At 39.7% G+C, this 13965-nt stretch overlaps 2 non-coding genes across 2 annotated transcripts; both read right to left on the bottom strand.

Annotated features, from left to right (window-relative positions):
• Nucleotides 1–4208: 4208 nt before the first annotated feature.
• On the bottom strand, nucleotides 4209–4317 carry LOC141620282 (small nucleolar RNA R71). Its single transcript, XR_012531926.1, has one exon. It is a non-coding gene; the product is annotated as a small nucleolar RNA R71 (small nucleolar RNA).
• A 6808-nt stretch (nucleotides 4318–11125) lies between these two features.
• LOC141618189 (small nucleolar RNA R71) lies at nucleotides 11126–11232 on the bottom strand. Its single transcript, XR_012531327.1, has one exon. It is a non-coding gene; the product is annotated as a small nucleolar RNA R71 (small nucleolar RNA).
• Nucleotides 11233–13965: the final 2733 nt, after the last annotated feature.

Below are 13965 nucleotides of genomic sequence, written 5' to 3'. Positions count from 1 at the left end.
GCAATACGTTTTAGCTAATTGTTGCTAAAATAGTCACTATTTATGCCATTTTTACTCAAAAATCCATAAATCATGCTAAAGAAGATATTTAAATCTAGAAATTTACATACTCTCTGTAAATCTTGCATGTGACATCATATTAAAAGATCATGGCTTAATTCGAAATTTTACTATTTTTAACCATTTTACCTCTTTTAATCCATTTTTATCTCATAAAAATCATAAATCATGCAAAATTAATCAAATTAACTCGTCCTTTTACACACAACTTGTAAAATATGCATGTGAGGTCATATAAATTTTCCAAGGTCAGAAACGAAATTTAACTATTTTTAGCATTTTAATTCCCATTTTAGTCATAAAAATGTAATAAAATGACCAAAAATCCTTAAAATGAGCAATAAATTTCCATGAATCATAAAAATGACCTAAAAACATTTTAGGACCAGAATATATTACATGCAAGGTGATTTCGTGGCTTATGCTCATAAATCACAAATTTTTAGTTTTATATGTTAACCTTTTAACTCGGAAAAACAATAACCGATTATGCATGCAACATCCTATGCTCTGATACCACTTGTTAGGTTCATATACTTATTATTAGACTCCTCTAATAGTGAACTAATTAACTTGTTAATTATTTGTTCTTTAGATCTAGTGCATGCATAACAAAATGAAAGATTTATAAGAAAAACAATGTTCCTTACATTGTAGGTTGGTTCGAAAATTTGGGCACAAGTAAGGTCACCTTCCTTCACTTGTTCTTGAGCTTATAATGATGGATGATCCTCCTAAGACTCCAAGTTTAGAAGCCACTCCAATAAATTGCACCCAAGATGAATCCCAAAAATCTCTACTAATATTAACTAGATATATAGTAGAAATATTACCTTAATAATACTAATAATCTTATATTACTACTTCTAGTAATAGATTTATTGTATTAGTATTTATTGAGAGGTTGTAAGAATTTTGCATGAGAAAACTAGAGAGATATGAAGATGTTCAAGCAAAAACACAAGTAGTAGTAAAATTGAGCAACAAAATTCCCCTCTTTATTAGCCAAAACCGGTGGCTATATGGACAAAGGAGGAATCTTTTGTCATTTGTTTTTACTTGCTTTGTTTGTGTAGGTAGTGTGTAGGCTTTTGCTTTGTAAGACATGTCATGGATAAGTCACTATCACTTTGTTATAACAAATGAACAAGACAAATTGGAGCATCTTTTGCTCTTGTCTTTGGCCGAAATATTGGTCCTTTTATGGACCATTTTTGCCTTTTGTCATTTGTCCCACAAATGCTTATAAGTCATATGTTTAACTATCTTACATATTTAATTATTAATGTAATCATTTAACACTTAAATATTACAATTAATAATATAATATACACTCCACTTTTGAGTAGTATACTACCATTATATCATCATATAATGGGTGCCATAATTACTAGTTAGTTAAAATTACAACTTCTTGTAACTTTAAATAACTAATTACCTCTACCTCAAAACTTATATTAATATCTCAGCTAATTTAGTAATATAACACTTAATTACTAAATTTAATCTTTATTTAATCACATTAAAATAAGACGCAAAATTACACTCCCATAATTAAGGAATTTATTAATCTGTATCGCATACAATTAATTAAATATCTATTTGGGCCTCATCCTATAGGTGTGACCTAAAGGGATCAACTGACCACCACCGTCACACGACAGTAATGTCAAACTCTAGTTAGCCAATCATTACCGATTAATGACGGTCAGTCGACTGTATAAAGAATCATCCCTCACGTATTCTTAATTTGAGATTTAATTATGATATTTAAATCATGTGATCGCACTATTGTTGAGGACACATTTCCCAACAATCTCCCACTTGTCCTCGACAAGTGTGCGTCACCAATTCTCTTGTCCTATTACAATCTCCCACTCAATGCAAGGTGTCTTGCAGTCGTACTTGCATTTGATCATATCTTGAGTGGTTTTCTCGATCCGGAGATTAACCGTCGACCGGAATTATCTATCATAGATACCTTCCGAGCGTGGCCACGCATTTCCAGTTAACTACTCCTCGAGTGGCCTTGAGATTTCAAACAACCCTGACAAGGGGTGGACAATTCCTATCGCCCTATTCCCTTCGTTCAGCCACACTCCATCATAACCCAAAATATACCCAGTTTGACTTCGTTTAAGAAATCGTAGAGTATAAATCAAAGCTAATCAGAAATTGTGCCAACTTGGACGAATAGTCTCTAGTCAAAAGAATTGACTCATAAGAATACTATAGTAGCTCTTGCCACGACCAGGCTTTATGAATTACCAGAACTCTATAAGCGGTCACTGCCCGACAGATTGTCCCATACAGTCTGCTGATACGTGCATATTCTATACACTTTATCTGTGGTTTTGGCTCGTATTTCCATGCATAATTGGTAGCTTAGGGCTACTATTTCTCCCGAAATGGTTTACTTTGCATTTTCTATGATTTATTGTAGGAATACGTGGAAGTAGGCTAAATCAGGCCAAGTTCGTCCTCCGGAAGCGAGTTCAGGGAAGCTACGAGGAAGGAGAGCTCATTCACTCACCTTGGGATGCGTGCAAGGAGTGAAGACTCATTTTGGAAGCATCAAGGAGCCACTGCACAGCGTTTTTAGTCGATCGACTAAGCCTCTCAGTCGATCGACCACTGGAGCTCAGACAGAAGCTACTGTTCCGCATGTTCGGTCGATCGACCGTTCTGTCCAGTCGATCGACCTGTTTTCGAGCTGATGTTTAATTTTCCGTGTTAGACTTTTAAAAGCCCAACTTGTAATTAACTTTCAGTATCTTTTTATCAGTTGAACGCAGCAACTTTTAGGTTATGTAATTTTATTCTGGAAAAACTTAGTTTTCAGATCTAGCTTGAGACGGAGACCTTGATGGGAATGCTTGGTTCTTGATTTTCAATTAGTAAGCCTTTAATGCAATTTCTCTTCCTTCTTATTCTTCCTTGTTAATTTAATTCTTATTTTCTTCAATTAATTTCAGTAATTAAATTTCTCTCCTTTGTTCTAGTTAGAATCAATCAAGTTGAATTTGTCTTTATTTATTAATTTCGCAATTAGTGTAGTCATGATTATGCGTAGGTAATTCTTTTGATTGGGAATAAGGTGAGCCATGGTATTAAATTAGGATAGTTGTGTAGCATGAGTTCTTCCGTATTGGTCTTGTCATCTTTTGATGGATTTCTTTGCTAGGTCGAAAGATTGGTAATTTAATTTATCGCTAGATTTAGGATTTCTCTTGAGTGAAAACTTTGATAAATTCTAGGGAATTATTAGACCGTGAGGTTAATTGAGCTTTGATCGAAAGACTAGCTTATTTTCCCTGAGACCGTATTATAAGATCTCTGCTGCTTGACTGACTTGTTTTGTGCCATGGTGAACCGAAATTCCCGATCCTCTTTTCATCTTGTTAAGAACCTTCATTTTATCAATTAGCCTGTTAGTCAATCAATTTTCAACTCCCAATTAATTGTTACCTTTTAGACTGAAAAATAGCAAACAAAATCAACCTTGTCTCTCTGTGGTTCGACCCTTACTATCACTAGCTATAGTTTTAGTTTGGAATTATAAATTTAATTTTGGTACTAAACGACGGTATCAAATTTTGGCGCCGTTGCCGGGGACGACGGTGTAATTCTGTTTGCTTTATTTTAGTTTATTTTTCTTGTCTCAGGGAACTTTTGTTCCTTGAGGCCGTTGCTTACCTTTGCTTCTAGTTTTGCTTTTGCACAGTTAGAGGACAGGTTTTTGAGAGGAAGACTTGAGTACTCTCATTTTGGAAGCTATGGCTACGATATATGATAACTTTCAGCCAAAGGAGCACCACCTTCCAAAGGGGCAACAGTTACCTACCCCTTCTACCGGTAAATTCGAGTTTCGTTCCTCTTACATTGATTTAGTGGAACGGAATCGGTTCATGGTCTACCAGATGAAGACCCCTTGAAACATATGGAAATTTTCACGGACTATTGCTGTTCAATACCTATACCGGAGGGGGTAACTCAAGATGAAGTAAAGGGGTTCATGTTCTTATACTCCTTGAAGGATTCGGCGCGAGATTGGTACCGCTACCTCGATAGAGTAGTAGCTGGAGTCGTTGATTGGACATCTTTAGCACTAGCCTTCTACAAGAAGTACTTCCCACCTTCGAAGACTGATGCCTTGAAGAGTAAAATCACGAGTTTTCAGCAAGGAGCCGACGAAGATTTTTGTGAAGCATGGGGACGTTTCAAAAGTTTGGTCCGAGCTGTCCCTCATCATGGCTTCCAGCAATGGTATCTTTGCAATCTCTTTTACAATGCTTTATATGATGATTACAAAGTCATTTTGGATGCAGCTGCTAATGGTAGGTTCCAAAATAACACCGGTCAAAGTAAAGGTTGGAACACCATTGAGGAGATGGCAGTCCATAAAGCTGAATTTGGAAGTTCACGTGGTAAGTCACGAAAGCAAGGTGAAGACATGACTGCTGTTGTGTCACTTATAACTTCCATTTCTACCCGTCTCGAGAAACTCGAGACTTCTGAAGCTTCAAAAGGGAAAGTCGAAGTTCCTATTCAAAACTCTGATGAGATCGAGAAGTTGGGAGAGATGGTCCAACTCCTTTTGGTTCAAGTGGCGAATATGGAAGCAGCCGGGATTGAGTCCTCACGTAATTTTGTTAAACAATTGGAGAATATGGAGGCTAAGCAAGCCGCTAATTCTTCAATTAAATGTGAAGGGGCGGTTGAGACGATCAATGCCATAAATCTCAGAAGTGGCCTTTCTTATGAAAGTCCCGACAAGCCAAAGGAAGACTCAGGAAATGGTGAAGAAGCTCGTTTGAATTCTGATGCAACAACGAGTCTGAATGCCAGTAATTCCGGTCGATCGACCAACATTCCCTGTCGATCGACTGAATTGTCAGACAAAATAGTTTCTGGTCAGAAACTATTCACTCCTAGCACATCCAGTCGATCGACAAACATCCTCAGTCGATCGACTGAAATACCTAATGACGTTAATTCTGGTCAGGAACTGTTCACTCCCAGCCCACTTGGTCGATCGACCACCCATACCAGTCGATCGACTGGATCTCCGGAGCAGGATGCAAATCCGTCAACTAGTTTGCATGATCCATCACTCATTGATGATTTGACGGGGGTTTTAAACCTACGGAAGCCGAAGGTTACTGATCCTACGGCCAGTGTTGCAGTCCCGTATCCGGAACGTTTGAAGGCCACCAAGCTGGAGCGTAAGTTCGGTAAGTTTCTGGAGATGGTCCATAATCTCGAGGTAACAGTTCCTTTCACTGATTTAATTACCCAGGTACCCTCTTACGCTAAATTTATGAAAGATATTTTGAATCGTAAGAGAAATTTTCGTGATGATGGTAATGTAGCGTTTGTGGAAGAATGTAATGTTCTTTCACAAGTTAATGTGCCACCTAAATTAAAGGACCCGGGTAGTTTTTCAATTCCTTGCACCATAGGTAACCACGTAATTGGAAAGGCCCTTTGTGACTTAGGGGCCAGTGTTAGTGTCATGCCGTATTCTGTTTGCGAAAGGCTAAACATTGGTAGACTTAAGGTGACCGATATTACCGTTCAAATGGCAAATAGATCGACTCAGAGACCTATAGGTGTCCTAGAGGATGTACCCGTTTGAGTGGGTAAGTTTTTTATTCCTGTCGATTTCGTTGTTTTGGACATTGCAGAGGATAGTCAGATACCTATCATTTTAGGCAGACCGTTCTTACATACAGCTGGGGCTGTGATAGATGTCAAACGCGGAACCATCACCTTAGAGGTAGGGGATGACACCATTGAGTTCAGTCTTGCTCACAAGGCAACTGAACCTGCTGATGAGGATACGTGTTACTCTATTGATGTTGTTGACAGGATTGTTACTTGTAATTGGAGGGAATCCTTAGCCAAGGATCCCTTAGCTGATCTAACCCATCTAGATGAGTGTGCGGGTAATACTGAGTGGAGAATCGAGGAGCCGACGCTTTGGTTGCCTCAATGGAGAGCTACGAGCTCAATGAGGAAGAAGATGAGATGCTCTTGAGCCTGGCCAACGATAACTTGGTGAACACTTGCTACACCATTGAAGCTGATTCTGTCTATCTTTGTAGAGGTAAAGGTGCGGAGCGTAAGCCACTTCCCCCTAATCTTAAGTATGTTTTTCTAGATGATACGGAGCAGTACCCAGCTATTGTTAGCTCTAAGCTTAATGATGACCAGCTATTTGCTTTGATGTGTGTACTTAAGAAAAACAGGAAGGCTTTGGGTTACTCTTTGGATGACATTAAGGGCATCAGCCCTAATGTCTGTATGCACAGGATAGAGTTGGAAGAAGGCCACAAGCCTTATAGACAGGGTCAACGCAAGTTGAACCCAAAGATGCAGGAAGTTGTTATGGCTGAGGTGATGAAACTACTTGACGCAGGTATTATTTATACAGTTGGCAACTCCAAGTGGGTTAGCCCAGTTCAGGTAGTCCCGAAGAAAGGAGGGACTACCGTGGTTAAAAATGATAAAAATGAATTAATACCAACTCGAGTAGTGACAGGGTGGCGGATGTGCATTGATTATAGACAGTTAAATGCCGCCACTAAGAAAGACCATTTCCCCCTCCCTTTTGTTGACCAAATGACTGAAAGACTTGCTTCTAACAAATTTTTCTGTTTTCTAGACGGATATTCAGGGTTCTTTCAGATCCCTATTCATCCGGACGATCAGAGTAAGACTACTTTTACCTGTCCACAGGGTGTTTTTGCTTATCGTAGAATGCCTTTCGGATTGTGTAATGCCCCTGCTACCTTTCAAAGGTGCATGATGGGGATTTTTTCTGATTATATAGAGAATATTATGGAAGTGTTCATGGATGATTTCTCAGTTTATGGCAGTGACTTTGATCGTTGTTTAGCTAACCTTGATAAAGTCATGCAGCGTTGTATAGATGTTAATCTTGTTTTAAACTGGGAAAAGTGTCAGTTTATGGTCAATGAGGGAGTTGTGTTAGGGCATCTGATTTCTGATAAAGGTATACATGTTGACAAGGCAAAGGTGCAGGTGATTGAGCAATTACCTCCTCCCGTGAATGTTAAAGGAGTGAGGAGTTTCCTAGGCCACGCTGGTTTCTACCGGCGTTTCATTAAGGATTTTTCAAAAATTGCTAAACCACTTACACAATTGCTTCTTAAGGATGCTGTCTTTGAATTTACTGATGAGTGCCATGTCGCTTTTAACAGGTTAAAGGAGGCCCTAGTTTCTGCGCCAATCATTCAAATTACCTGATTGGGACCTCCCATTTGAGATCATGTGTGATGCCGCGATTATGCTATCGGTGCGGTTCGGGGACAAGCGAAAGAATAAAGCTTTGAATGCCATATATTATGCGAGCCGAACTATGGATGAGGCTCAAGTCAATTATTTTACCACCGAGAAAGAGTTTTTAGTGTTGTTTTTGCTTTAGACAAATTTCGGTCTTATTTGTTAGGTTCTAAAGTTATTGTTTACACTGACCATGCAGCGTTGAAGACTCTCTTTATTAAGAAAGATGCGAAGCCGAGGCTTTTGAGGTGGATACTCCTTTTGCAGGAGTTTGATTTGGAGATCAAAGATAAGAAAGGAGCGGAGAATGTGGTAGCTGACCACTTATCTCGTCTGGTGACGAAAGGGAGGATTCTTTGCCTATTAATGATTCCTTTCCTGATGAGAGTTTGTTAGCTATTACTACTTCAGGGTCTTATCCACCCCCTTGGTTTGCTGATTTTGCTAACTTTTGTGTGAGGTAGGATACCACCTGAGCTTTCATGGCAGCAGAAGAAGCGGTTTGCCTATGATGCTAGGCAATATTTTTGGGATGATCCTTATGTTTTCAAGGAATGCGCAGACGGTCTCATCCGGAGATGCGTGCCTCAGTGGGAGGTGAAGGATATCCTAGAGGCTTGCCACTCTTCTGCTTATGGTGGTCATCACGGTCCGTCCAGAACCGTAGCTAAGGTACTCAACTGGTTTCTATTGGCCAACTTTGCATGCGATTGTCGCATTTTTGTTCTTGAATGCGATGCTTGTCAAAGATCGGGAATATTTCCAAGAGACATGAGATGCCACAGGTAGGCATTCTTGAGGTCGAGATTTTCGATGTCTGGGGCATCGATTATCAAGGACCTTTTCCGAGCGATCAAGGTAATAAATATATCCTCGTAGTTGTAGATTATGTATCCAAGTGGGTAGAAGCTATTGCTACTCCCCATTGCGATGCAAAAGCCGTGATTAAATTGTTTAAAAAGATTATTTTTCCTCGTTTTGGTGTCCCTCGGGTTGTCATTAGCGATGGGGGAATGCATTTTAAAGAGAAACAACTTAGTGCTTTATTGACTAAATTCGGTGTCCAACATCGTAGAGGTTTGGGGTATCATCCCCAAACTAGTGGTCAGGTTGAGGTTTCTAACAGAGAATTGAAAGAAGTCTTAGCTAAAGTTGTTTCTAAATCACGGAAAGACTGGAGTCTCAAATTAGCTGATGTCTTATGGGCTTATAGAACTGCGTTTAAAACGCCAATCGGGATGTCACCGTACCGATTGATTTATGGTAAGACATGTCATTTACCTGTTGAGTTAGTGATGCGACCATAATTGGCGCATATTTAGCCCCCGAATTACCATTGTTTCCATGCTTTTTAGTGCCTATTTGGGTCATTTCTTATCTTTAGTTCTTTGTTTTGCATATTCTTTGAGATTTTGATCCCTTGGTAGGAAAGGAGTAAGAATCTTGCATTTTCATGGCAAAACAAGGCTAAATTGATCATATTCAATGACCAAGCATCAAGGAGAGACAAGACTAGAAGGCCTTTGTACATAGCATAGTAGAAGAGCATTGTTGAGAAAAGGATCCTTGAGTCCCCAAGGAAATCCCCAAGGAATTCATGAAGAAAAGGGAAGAAAAAGAAGAAGGAAAGTCTTTGAACTACAATCCGAACGGATTGTAGAGAATCCGTCCGTCCTCGCCCGTCCGAGCGTCCTCACCAGAATCCGCTCGGATTCCCCATGCCCAGTCCGAGCGTCTTGTTCCTTGATCCGCTCGGATCGTCCATCCCAGATCCGGCCGTCCCGACTCCCCGCCGCACGGATCACAAGACAAAGACGATTTCGTTCTTCAAGCTACGAAATGGAGAAGCCCTTCTCTCGGATAATCCCGGAGGCTCCTTGCTCAACTTAAAAAGTGTAATTACTAGTTTAGCCCTTAGTTAACCCTAATGCATCCTCCCTAATTTTCACTATAAATACCCCATTAGTCTAATTAGAGGAGCATGTTCTTCTTATCAATAATTAGAGTAGTTAATATCAATCAAATCTCTCTTCAATATTGTAATCAAATATTAATCAAGTTTTAATCCAAGTTTTAGTTCTTTAATCTCTCTCTTGTTCTTACTTTATTTTGGGTAATTGAAGATTATTTGGGTTATTATTGGGAGATTGACAACCTCTCAATCTAGGATTCAAGTACTTCTATTATTCTTGCTTTATTATTGGAATCATTAGTAGGTATAATCTCTTAATCCCTTTTTAATTATTGCTAATTACTTTCATTTATTCATCATGTTTCATTATGTTAGTATGATTGACAACCTTTCTAGCATGATCAATATGATAATGAGTGAGTAGTCTCTTAGCTAGGGTTTAATGGGTGATTAGGGAAACCAACATGGGGAATGATTCATGCTTAAATTAATATGCTTTCATATCTTATTTGCTTGCTTGTTTTGATCTTAATACATGCACATGTTATATTTGATGAAATGCTAAGCCTATGAATCCTTGCATTTACTATCATCTTCTATCCATTCAACTTGACTTGTAAGACATAACCCAACTCGAGTCTTGTTAGACCATGCATGTGTTAAGTAGGGAAGATTAAGTCGACTTGTAGGTGTTGTACAATCCAAGAGATTCGGCCCCGGGACCCAAACTTTCCTAGGATTGTAAGATATAACCCAACTCAATCCATCACAACAATAATTGCTTGCTTATAATTTGAGAACATGTTTGTATGATCATATCCCATGATTCCCCTATGAACCCATGACACCCTAGTGCTTTTAATCAATTGTTTACACCCTTATTTCATTCACCTTGTTAGTTTATTTTTCATTGCTATTTTAGTTTAGTAACCTTCTACATCAACCCAATTTGTGACACCCCTAGACACCACTAGTTACAATAGAATCTTCATTTCAATACCCGTCCCTTGGGATCCGACCTTTACTTGCCTCTTTACTAATTGTAGAGTTGTTTGTGAAGTATAAATTGTGTTTTGTATCGACCATTGACCAACGACCACATATGCTTAATTGTGAACACCAAATGGCTCCGATCAAAAATGGCGCCGTTGCCGGGGACGGTGTTTAATTGATTTAAGATTTCTTTTATTGTTTTTAGTTGTGTCTTTTTCACCTTGGGGAAGTAAGACTCCTCAAGGTTTGTTCTAATTGTTTTCGAGTTGTTTGATATTTTGCATGTCTAGAAGGTTACAAAGAGATCTGTTACCTTTTGACCGTGAAATCGAAAGAACCTTGACGAATAATAGGAGACTTGTTAGGAGGAATTTGGGAGGTGTTGGTGAAGTTGTTCAACCCACTAGTGAGTTTGTTAATCCTTTCGCAATAGAAGGAGAAGAGAACCCATTAAACAATACCACACAAAATCCACCTACAATGCCTAAATTCTCGTCACACTTTATACCCACCGAGGAGGATTTACCAAATGGTACTCCTACCCCACAACATCTTACCGGAAACTTTATTGCCAAGTCCGCCTTCATCCAACTAGTTGAGAGGAGCCAATTCGGGGGTATGCCTAGTGAGGACCCTCATTCTCATATGGAAACCTTTTGTGATTATTGTGAAGCTATCTCTCAAACGGGCGTGACTCAAGACCAAATAAGATGGGTCTTATTTCCTTTTTCGTTAATCGGCACCGCAAAGCAATGGTTGAAGGGCCTTGATAAGGCCACCCTTGGAATAGATTCTTGGAAGAAGCTAGCTCTAGCTTTCTACAAAAAATTCTACCCACCGGAAAAGACCAATATGCTAAGAGCTCAAATTACGGGTTTCAAGCAAAGGGATGAAGAATCTTTGTATGAAGCTTGGGAGCGGTTCAAAGGTATTTGTCGCTCATGTCCTCACCATGGACTTAGCGAATGGTTTTTAGTGCAACAATTTTGGAATGGTTTATATGAAGATTCAAGGAACATTCTCAATATGGGATCAAATGGAATGTTCACCGAAGTTGATGACAATCAAACATGGAACAAGATTGAGGAAATGGCGGTCCATAATTCGCAATATAGTAGGCCTCGCAAGGCTACTAGAGGAGGAAAGTATGAAGTGGACACCGTTACTCAATTGGGTGCTCAACTTAGTGCTCACATTGACACAATCAACTTGAAGTTTGAACAAGCTATGGCTAGACTTGAGGAAAACTCAAAATCAACAAAGCATCATGTCAATGCCATGACGGCATCCTCATCAATCCCAAGCGGGATATGTGAGAATTGTGGAACCTTGGGTCATGACTCAAGTGAATGTAGGGGAACAACCGAGCAAGTCAATGCTTTCCAAGCTTACAAAAGTGGCACCCCTTATTCAAATTTTTACAATGAAAACACCAAGTTCCATCCAAATCTCTCATACAAAAGCCAAAATGTTCAAAACCCTCAAACAACATACACTCCACCACCCATGAGAAATCAAAATCAAAGACCCTTTTTCAATCAAAACCAAGGCTACCAAAATCAAAATCCATACAATCACCACAATGACCAAAGTTTTGATGTCCAAAAAGCGGTCCTTCAAATGCAAAAGAATCAACAAGAATTTTTCACCCAAATGCAAAAAGATAGCCAAGCAAAAGACACCACCATCAACAACATTCTAGCTCACACCAAGATGTTGGAAACACAATTGACCCAACTAGCATCTTCGAGCTCACAAAGACAAAAGGGGCAATTACCACCACAAAGTAATCCCCCTAGACATGAAACAGTTAGTGCCATTCACTTGAGAAGTGGTACAAGGTATGAAGCACCGAAGAAGCAAGTTGAGGATGAAGTTGTGAGAGCTAGTGAGAATGAAGTTGTGGTGCAAGGTCCCAAAGAAGGGGAATCATCAAAAGAAGAAAGTTCAAAGAAAAATGAAGACAAAGCCAAAGAAAAGGAGCCCATTGTGATTAGACTTCCTTTTCCAAGTCGTCAAGCCAAGCCTAAATTTGATGATCAACTTGGAAAGTTCATGGAAATTGTGAAGAACTTAGAAGTCTCAATTCCTTTCACGGAATTAATCAATCACGTTCCGGCCTATGCAAAGTACATGAAAGATATCCTCACAAAGAAGAAGTCAATCCGGAAACTTGAGACTATCGCCTTCACTAAGGTGAGTAGTGCAATACTTCAAGGGAGTTCACCTCCAAAGTTAAAGGATCCGGGAAGCTTCTCAATACCGTGTACCATTGGCGACACAACGATCAACAAAGCCTTATGTGATCTAGGGGCTAGTGTGAGTGTCATGCCGTACTCGGTAAGTAAAAGGTTGGGAATGGGAGAGCTTAAACGTACCAATATCACTCTTCAAATGGCCGATAGATCGACGAAGACACCATTAGGGATATGGCAAGATGTCCCCGTGCGAATTGGGAAATTCTTCATCCCGGTGGACTTTGTCATAGTTGATATGGAGGAAGATTCCAACATTCCAATCATCTTAGGAAGACCTTTCCTACACACCGCGGGTGCGGTGATTGATGTGAAACATGGAGAGCTCACTCTAGAAGTGGGAGATGAAAGCATAACTTTTAATCTTGACAAGACCATGAGAGCTCCTCGTTTGCATGAGCCATGTTTCATGATTGATCATTATAGCCGAAAAGATGAAAAGAAGAAATCGGAACTCCAATGGAGGAAGAAAGTTGAAGATGCTCCATTCAAAGAGCAAGTGAATTGTGACAAGGAGAGCTTGCAAAGCTCATCAAAATCAACCAAGGAAGAAGAAGATGGCCTCATTGGCCAAGAAAAGAAATTGGGAGAGTTGTCTCCATCCAAGCAAAAGATTTTCAATGATCAACTCAATGAAGTTTGTGGTCTTTGGGACGACGACTTTGAAGGGATCTTTAATCCTTACATTGGGCATGCCATCGATCATGATCAACAACAAGGGCCACGGTCTATTGAGGACCTCTACCACAACAATGAACAAGCTTTTAATTACTTCTTCGAGGTGTTGAGCAACATCAACAACACCTTGAACATGCCCCCTTGACATCTCATCAAGAATGAGATTTTGGTGGAGTCCTCCCTAAACCACCACTTGTAAATATTTCTAACTCCCTAACTTACATTTAATTTTTGTATTGCATTTTTTGTCATTTTTGGATTTATTTACTTTGATCAAAATAATTGTCATGTAAGAGAGAAGTGAGGGAGGGACTAATGATTTTAATTGATGTGTAGTGCTTTACCTTAGTGTGGGGATGGCAATTGCCTAGGCTATTCATGCCTTAGTAGTGCCCCCACAATGAAGAAACACAAGATTTGAAAGAAAGAAAGAAAGAAAGAATGATAAGGGAATGCGTTGGTGCACGGATGGAACTGAATCCGTGTACACAAGGACCAATCCGAGCGGATTCCTGAGAATCCGCCCGTCTGCAGAGGATCCGAGCGTCCTGCTGAGAAGACGCCCGTCTTGGGCTGAGCTGAAAACTGCAAATTCTTGATGTTGAAGAATCCGAGCGGATTCTCGGAAAGACGCCCGTCTCACGAGAATCCGTCCGTCTTGTGAACAATCCGTCCGTCTTGCAGCTGAAGAAAAACAAAGAAAAATCTCTGGACAAGAATCCGTCCGTCCTAAGCAAAATCCGCCCGTCTCATCTCTGA

Source organism: Silene latifolia, chromosome 1, assembly GCF_048544455.1.
Source record: "Silene latifolia isolate original U9 population chromosome 1, ASM4854445v1, whole genome shotgun sequence".
NCBI lineage: Eukaryota > Viridiplantae > Streptophyta > Magnoliopsida > Caryophyllales > Caryophyllaceae > Silene > Silene latifolia.
This window is presented reverse-complemented; position numbering and strand designations above follow the sequence as displayed.